This window comes from Urocitellus parryii, chromosome 13 (assembly GCF_045843805.1).
Source record: "Urocitellus parryii isolate mUroPar1 chromosome 13, mUroPar1.hap1, whole genome shotgun sequence".
Classification (NCBI taxonomy): Eukaryota; Metazoa; Chordata; class Mammalia; order Rodentia; family Sciuridae; genus Urocitellus; species Urocitellus parryii.
Genome location: NC_135543.1, coordinates 71,175,014 through 71,184,478, shown reverse-complemented (window position 1 = coordinate 71,184,478; position 9,465 = coordinate 71,175,014).

Here is a 9,465-nt window from a genome sequence, read left to right as displayed (position 1 = left end):
GACCCTCTCTTTGCACCATCTTTGCTATTCCCCTTCCCCCTTCCTTTCCCTCCCACCCCTATTCCCTATCTAGAGGTAATCTTCTGAACAGACACTTCTCAGAAGAGGTTATACAATCAATCAACAAATATATGAAAAAAATGCTTATCATCTCTAGCAATCAGAGAAATGCAAATCAAAACTACTCTAAGATACCATCTCACTCCAGTCAGAATGGCAGCTATTATGAAGACAAACAACATCAAGTGTTGGTGAGGATGTGGGGAAAAGGCACACTCCTACATTGCTGGTGGGACTGCAAATTAGTGCAGCCAATTTGGAAAGCAGTATGGAGGTTCCTTGGAAAGCTGGGAATGGAAACACCATTTGACCCAGCTATTCCTCTCCTCAGACTATACCCAAAGGACCTAAAATCAGCATACTACAGGGACACAGCCACATCAATGTTTGTAGCAGCACAATTCACAATAGCTAAACTGTGGAGCCAACCTAGATGTCCTTCAGTGGATGAATGGATTAAAAAATGTGGCATTTATACACAATGGAATATTATTCAGCACTAAAAAATAATAAGATCATGGCATTTGCAGGGAAATGGATGGCATTAGAGAAGATTATGCTAAGTGAAGTTAGCCAATCCCCCCCCCAAAAAAAAAAACAAATGCCAAATGTTTTCTCTGATATAAGGGTGGATGACTCAAAATGTGGTAGGGAGAGAGAGCATGGGGGGAAATGTAATTTATTGTTTGAACAATTTTAAATAAACATTTTGAACTTTTTTAAATTTAAGATGCAAAATAACTTTTAAAAATGACTTCTGTGTTCACACAACACCATTATAGAGAGATATGGGTGAAATTGAGGAAACGAAGCACAATCCATGTATTCTATAATTATTTGTTATCTACCAGATACTTGAGAATATAATGACAAAAATTTTGCCACAATTCCAAAATTCTGGCTCATGGAGAAGGCTAAGGATGATCTCTACAATAGACATTGACATACTTAGGCTTCATGATGGAACCAAAAAGTGCACAGTCCTAAAACAACCTGCAGCTCAGGAGGCAGAGCTCCCTGGGAAAATGGCATTTGATCTGAGATCTGAAGACAGCACCCAGCTGTGGAGAACAGCACATGATGGGAGGACTGGAAAGGCTGGTGGTGCCGGAGTCCAGAGCAAAGTGATAACTAAGAACTGGGCCTTATCTAGTGGTACAGCAGGTCTGGTGGCACATTCAGTTCCATCCCTCCTGCCTACTTTATTCTAGAGTGCGCAGAGATTCTGGGTCTCAGTGAAGGTTGGTCCAGTCCCCAGACCCAGAGAAGAAGGTTAAGACGGGTTGGTTATATCTATTCCCCATGTTTAGTGACCAGTCAAGTTGTGGGCGTGTGACCCAGTTCTGACCCACAGAATGGAAATGGAGCATGGTGGATATTTCCTGGGAAAAATTAGGTTGACAGACAGAACCTCAGAGCCTTGAAAAGAGAGATTCTCTCTCTTCCTGGCTGTAATGTGATTATACGACACAGTTGCCATTTGGAATCAATGACAATTCTAATTACACAAAGCAAAATGGATACATATATCCACACACATAAAGAGTCTGGGTTCCCCACATCACTGAGCCACTGGACAAGTTCCACACCGCTCTCTCAGGATTCTTGGTGTGTGAGATCCTTAGGCTTCTGTGGCTTAGTCAACTTGAACTTTATGACAGAATACGCAGACCAGGTGATTTGTAAGCAGGAATTGATGGGCTCCCAGTCCTGGAGACTGGGGAGTCCAGGCACTGGCATGTTTGACGTCTCTGGTTCCAAGAAGGTGCCTTGGACACTGTGTCCCCTAGAGGGGTGGAGAGGACTTCATCTTTATAGGACAGAAGGCAGAACAGAAAAAAGCAAAAGGAGACTGAACTTGCCCATTTATAAGGCATTAATCTCACCCATGAGGGCAGAGACCTCACAGCCTGGTCACTCCCACCTTTTAATACTGATTCTATGGCCATTAAATTTCAACCTAAATCTCGGAGAGAACAAATATTGAGCCATAGCACCTTAAGTCATTGGTGGTCAAGTATCTTCTTACAGCCCAATGTAACCCAGACTAACTGTGTGTGTGTGTGTGTGTGTGTGTGTGTACATGCATATGTATGCATTTTTGTTATCTATTATTGATAACTAACCATCCTCAAACTTAATGGAATAAAACAACAATTTAATATCACCGCTCACAGTTCTGTATGTTGACTAAGCTTAACTGGGTAATTCTCGCGTGAAGTCTTACACTGGGGCTGCACTGTCTGCAGGCATGACTGGGCTGGGCTTCCAGGGTGGAGCACCGACAGGGCTGGGGGTTGATGGTAGCTCTTGGTTGGGAGCTCAGCTGGGGTGACCAACCATTGTACCCACACATGGCCCTTTTGTGTGACTTATGAATCCCACAGTGTGGTAGCTAGTTAGAGGGAGCATCCCAAAAAAATGATCTTAGAGGCTCAGACAGATACCCTAAGGTCTTTTATGATCTATCTTTGGAAGGTGGATGGCATCATTTTCATTATATTCTATTGGTCAAAAGCAAATACAGAGCCAACCTAAATCCAAGGCATGGATGCCAGGAGGCATAATTCCATGGGAGGGTCGCCATTGAAGAGTAGATGTCACACCATGGAAGGATTTTAAGTGATAGATTCAGGGGCTTGCTGTGTTAAATGGATTGGAGGAAAACAAAATGTAGGAGACTAGTGAGGTGATTTTGAAGGTCATTGGACTCCCCAGTCTCCAGAACTGTGAGCCAATAAACTCTTGTTGGTAAGGGGCCCCCAACCTCCCCCAGTGACACGTCTCAGTTCCAGAGTGGGGCTTGTTATGGTGATTCCTTCTCTCCTTTATATTAATTCAGGAATGGGGCCGACTTGAGCCAATTTGGGCCCATGGGACTTGAGCAATGCTCTAGGATCTCTGAGAAAGTTGGTTTTTGCTTTTATTTATTTATTTTTTTAAAATATCTATTATTTTTTAGTATTTGGCGGACACAACATCTTAGTTTGTATGTGGTGCTGAGGATCGAACCCGGGCCGCACGCATGCTAGGTGAGGGCGCTGCCGCTTGAGCCACATCCCCAGCCTGGTTTTTGCTTTTAAAGAAAAAACATTTGGAAACCTCAAAGCCAGTTTCTAGGGTTACCTGAACATAAGCAGTGGGGACTATTGGTCTCAAAATGATCTTGATATTTGTCTTAAATGAAAGATGATCTTCTGATATATACAGAGCAGATGTCTCAAAAGAACCAGGGTCTTCAATGGCTTTGTTGAGCCACAGGATTGGGACCATCGAAGAGTCAATTGAACCTCATTTTTTAAAATGTGACACGACTGATTGGAACAGCAATGAGAACCGTGCACTTAGCAAGACATTAGAGGGGTTGTTCAGAAGGACAAGGGATGGAAATGGGACAAGAGGGAAAAATTAATGAATGAATGAAGTACAAGTTATTTTTAAACTTAAGAATATGAATATCTCAATTTTATACCCCAAAGATTAAAACATGAATGATCAATGCATGGAGGGCCCTTAAGGAACATCGTCTGAGGGAAAGTCACAGGAAGAGATTCAAGGATGTAATATAAAGTTGCATGTTTCATATACCAGATTTATGGGAGATTTGGGAATTTTCAGCATTCATTTTCTTTGTATAACAAACTGACTTAGGATCCACCCAGAAATCCCTCTGCACCACACATTAAGAGTCTATTCCACTCTTCATACACAGAAATCACTCTGAATAGCACTTGACACATTATTAAATATGTCAGTAAAAATATAACAAGATAATGAAGGACATGATTCTGGTTTAATTTTAATTCTTATCCAAGTAGTACTCAGGGTGAAGTTTAAGAACTCAAAAGTACAAGGCTTATAAAAACAACAACAAAAATCAGTCCTGGTCTACCTTTTCTTCATCCTAGATTCCCATTTCCAAGGTGCCACCCACTCTTTTTTGTTATTGTTACTTTTTCTGAAAATTTTCTCAAAGTTTTAAAGTGGCATTCTATTTGGCTATTTACGATATTGTGGTTTTTTCTATTGTTCATTAACATGGCGTTAGAGAAGAGAAAGGTGTAGGTCTCCTCTAATATTCCCTTACCTGTTTCCCCTCCTCTCGGCTTCTCAATTTAGTTTTAACTCATTTTGGGGGGGGGGGGGTTACATCCATTCAGAATGTTTGTTGTAAATGACTTAAAAACTGTTGTTTACTGTGGAGCCAAAGTTGTGATGCCTGTCCCTCTCTGGAGCAGTTTTCTCCTGAGCTCCTCGCCTCCTTTTATTAATTTGCTGACGTAGGAGGCTGTTGTTCCACTCTTTCTGCCCTCTGGTGCCTAATCCACTTTTCAGGTCACACTTTAATTGGCCACAACTGTCCTTCCCTCCTCTTCCTTCCTGTGAGAAAGCAAGCCTGGGAGATCCACGTCTCAGAACTTGTGCTGTTCCAATCAGTGCTGTTCACCAGGGTAACATGATCCTCCCATGATCCTTCCCCAGTAGACGTGGCGTGTCACTTTCCTGACAGAGCACTTCATTTCCAGTGCGTCACCTTCCGGAGCATTTCTCTCTAACGTAATGACAGTTAATATTCAGGACGGTGACTATGTTGTAAACTCGGATTAGGCAAAAGGAAACAAATTGCAGAATCCAACCTCCCCCCACTTACAAAAGTACCAAGGATGTCGGATGAGCGTGCTATAAACCTTGTTGTTGTAAGCCACAGAGATCTGGAGGTTTCTTGTGCCTGCAGCATAACCTACCTGGCTTAACATAGACTGCATGTTTTTACTTTTATGATTACTGGAGGGTTTCCATAGTGATGGAATCCCCTCTGGAAATCATTTCCTTCACATGTTGGAAACCACTGGCTGCGGCTACTGCTGCTTCCTCTTCCTCATCTTCATTTTCCCCCCTTCCTCCTCCTCCTCCTTTCTTTACACCGTCTGGCTTCCAGAGGTGCTAATGAGAAATATGATGCTATACATATAAGTATCCTTTTTACATGGCCTGTCCTTCATCCTCCCTTTGAAATTCTCTAGAAGCTTTCTTTATTCTCCTTATTCTCTTGCTTCATAACGGTATGACTGGTTGTAGAGTTCTTTATAATCACTGTGATGGAGTCTCTGAATCTAGAAGCTCATGTCCTGCTGAGAATTTTCTCATATCGTTTCTTAGGTCGCTTCCTCCCAACCTTTTCCTGTGTGTTCTGCTTCTGGAACTTGAGTATTTTGAATCTTGCAGGTCCTAAACTGCAAGATTCTCTCATCTTTGTGTCTTCCATTCTTGAGTTAGTGGGTTTTTGTTGCTGTGACAAAACACCTGAGGAAAGCTACTTAAAGGAGAAAAGCTACTTATTTTTGTCTCATAGTTTCAGAGGTTTCAGTCCATGGTCTGCAGGCTCCAGGACCCTGGGCCTATGCTGATGCAAAGCATCATGGTAGAACAAAGCTGCCTCGTGATGGCCAGAAGAAGAAAAAGAGAGGGGAAGGAGCCAGGGAGGCAATCGTGTGTCCAGAGCTCACACTCCCACACAACCCAGTTCCTCAATTAGACCCCACATCCCACAGTTCCCACCACCTCCCAACAATGCCATCAAATATGAATGTATCCATGGGTTAGTCCATGGGTATGAATGTAGAGCCCCTGACCCAGTCATTTCCTAAAGGCACCACCTCTGAGCATGGTTGTGTTGGGGGAAATCCTCAGGTCATTCCAGATCTGACCCATAACAGTCCCTCTCTCTAACGTCTTTGAATTTATAAGGCCTTTTAAAACTTTATCTCATAAGGCTTCTAGTACATTCTTTCTTTTATTTCTGATAACATATTTAATTAAATAACATATTTAATTCATATTTCTGATACATTTTTAATTCCCGAGAGCTCTAGAGGGTCCTTTATATAGCCCATGTCTCCACCCCTGGGTACGATTATATTCTTTTCCCCCTGAAACTATAAAAGTTGTGTATATATATATATTCTTCTGCTCTCAGGATTAAACTGGTTTGCCAAGTTGCCTTTTTAATGAGCTTTATATTTCAATATAAATTTGTCAATGTATATTAAATTTTAGATTTACCAAAAAATATGAGAAGATAGCAAGGAGAGTGCCCTTATACCTTACCCCCCGTTCTCCTAGAATTAACATCTGACATTACTACACCATATTTTTTACAGTTGATGAGCCAATACTTCCACATTTTTTAATTTTTATGTTGGTCTTTCATTCTAGATGCTTTCGTCAACTCTAGGGTGATTCTTAGACGACTATTTGTACTTAAGAGATAAGAAAATGCAGATACATAAAGGAGTCGAATTGTAATACAATCTTTGTAGAGACTAAAGTAGATTGTCACACTGATTCTTAGATGTCTCAGTCTACATAGTCAGTCTCTCTTAGTCGTCAAGAGTCCAAGATGAGAATTCTACAACTTGAGAATTTTAGAACTTCTCTTTCCCCAAATGTCTAACTAGAAAATGATATCTAACATGATCAACTAGAAATAATACCTGAGAAGTGTAATCAATAGACAAAGCAGGAGACACGTTTTAAAGTAAACGTAAAGAACGTACCTAGAAAATAGTACTCTGAGGGAGAATCTTCATACCTCTTCTCTCGGTACTCAGAGTCACTCCTTGGTAGACTACCAACCTTGTATCTCTATTTCTTATCTCCTTTCTGAACTTCAGATGCAAACATCCAGCTGCCTTTGGGATTCCTCACTGGGGTGTCCGACACTCACTCCTCAACTTGCTCCTCATTGGGACTTCCTATGATACTAGATTTTCATGCCATCCACTCAGGGGTGCAGCCCAAAGACCTTGAGACATTACCGGTCCCCCTATTTCTTCCATTTTGAGGTAGCCAGCCCGACCTTCCTGTGATGTCTCAGGTGTGATGGCTTCTACCCTCCCGTCACTATGATCTGGGGCTAAGTCCGTCTTGTGCAGAACCTTTGCTCACCCCCCCACCCCAGCCACACTACTGTGTTTGGTGAGTCTTGAACTTTGAAAGCATTTCCACATCTCAAAATATCTGCACCTTGTCTTCCCTCTTCTGGATCACTGTTTTACCCAAGATTCATATATTTTATTCCCTTACTTTATGAATTGCTTTGTTCTCACAAGATCTCAGAGAGGCCTCCCCTCCATTCTTGCTAATTCATTTCTTTATGTTCTTTCCTTTTCTTCACAGCATCCAGGACATTGGATTTTACAGTTAGTTCTGGATCTATTTGTCGTCTCTCTACCCACCAGAATGTAAGTTTCCAGGAGGACAAGCACTTTGGGGGGCATTTTTGTACCTCCAGTGCCTGTATGAAGTAGGGGCTCTATAAATAATCAACTGGATGAATGAATGTAGTGACATTGAATACTAACTCAATGGTCGGAGAGGGTGCATAGGCACAACTAGAAATAAATCAGTGAACCAGAATATTGACATTAGGAATTCTGCCAAGATGAAATGCAGAGGGTTAGAAAAGGAAAAATTTGGAAAGAATTTATATAAAAGATAAATAAAACATACATATATATATTCAGAAAATGGACTTTTTAATGTTAATTATATATATATACACATACATAATATAAAATTTACCATTTCAACCACTTTAAGTGTATAACCTGGTAGAATCAAGTATATTTCATTTGCCTTTTTGGCCATTTTTAGTACTTCAGGAAATGTCTGCTCAAGTCCTTGCTCACTTTTCAGCTGAATGGCTTGTTGTGGTGATGATTGTTACTTTATAGAATTTCTGTATACACAGTGGATGTCTATCTCCATGCACTCTCCATACACTCTGGGTATTTATCTTCATACACTCCTCTATTCAATCTAAGGCTTTGCAAATGATTTCTCTCAGAAATAGTTTTCAAAGAGACAACAAAAATAATGAGGAAATATTCAGAGAAGCACTTGACAACGCTGTTCTAGAGCTAAAGAAAGATACAGCCCTTCAGTTGGAAAGACCCTAACTAGTACTCAAGAAGAATAAATTTAAAGTTTAATTTATTAAACTTTGTTTCTCATAATGCCTATGTACATAAGGTATATTCATAGGTACAGGTCATAATGCTTTATACGGTTATATGCACTTGACATTTTTCCATAAATACACTTCATAAACATATCGTGAATATATTTATATATATGCTTTTTCCATAAACACAGTGTCTCTGAAATTTACCCATGTTGATACATGTAAATAGTGGCTAAAATAAATTTGACGTATACTTTTTCATATTATTGTAAAGCTTCAAAGGAACAGATCAATCCAACAAAAGAAAGTATAGAGCTATGAACATCAAATAAACTAGAATCCAAGATCCGCCCGAGAAATAGTATGAGAGTGTTCCTTAATTCTAATAGGAGAAGGAATCATGGGGGGGGGGTCTGAGATAAAATATACAGCATTTGAAGAAAAATAAACAGGAAAACTCAAACATGATCCAGAACCCCGCTCCTCCAAAGGCAGCCTGAAGTGACCCATGGAAATGGTCGGCTATCTGCTTGACTCAGAAAACTCCACTAAAGTATGCACATCAGGGGTCCAGTGGAGCTGTCCACAAAGGGCTCTGAGCTTTTACTGTACATGTTGATCTTCAGGGGTTTTTAAAAAGTTGGAATGATTTTCATTGTACTCACTTAGACACAGTGAGGTGATGTGATAGATGTACACGATTTGTAATGCTCTGATACAAGGGGCTAGGTGTAGATCCTCTGGTCACTGAGCACACCCAGGTGGACAAAGCACCCGAGACATCCTGGTGATTACAGAATTCATGGTCAGATTAACCCATGCATAAGTTCCCCACCACCTACAGAGGGGCCTCACTGAAGAGGGTAAATTGCCCCTAAACCAGAATGGGAGGCTGCACAGAAGAAAAAGTTATCCACAAACAAACAAACAAACAAACACTGAAGGAACAAGGCTCATGGCATGGAATGAACTCAGCACAAAACAAAGGCACATAAAAGTTTTTTAAAGAAGAGCACATAACCCAAGATTATCAAGCATGTGAAGAAAACCAACACCTACCAGGAATCTATTAATAGCTTCTGTGGACAGTTAATAAGTCAAATACTTATAAACACTGACCTTAGTATAGTTGGTCCTCTGTATCTCTGCATCCTGCCAATCTCAGATCACAAACAACTGGAAAAAATTCGCAAAAAGTGTTTCCTGTTGCTGTTCTCTAAATGATACAGTATAGCAACTATTTATATAGTGGGTTAATCAGTTTTCTGTCACTGTGACAAATATGAACAACTAACAAGGAGGAAAGACTTATTTTGGCTCATGGTTTCAGAAGTTTCAGCCATGGTCAGTTGGTCTCATTGCCATGGACCTGTGGTGGGCAGAATCTGGTAGAGAAGAGTTGTTCAGCTCATGGTGGCCAGGAAGCAAAAGAGAGGGGG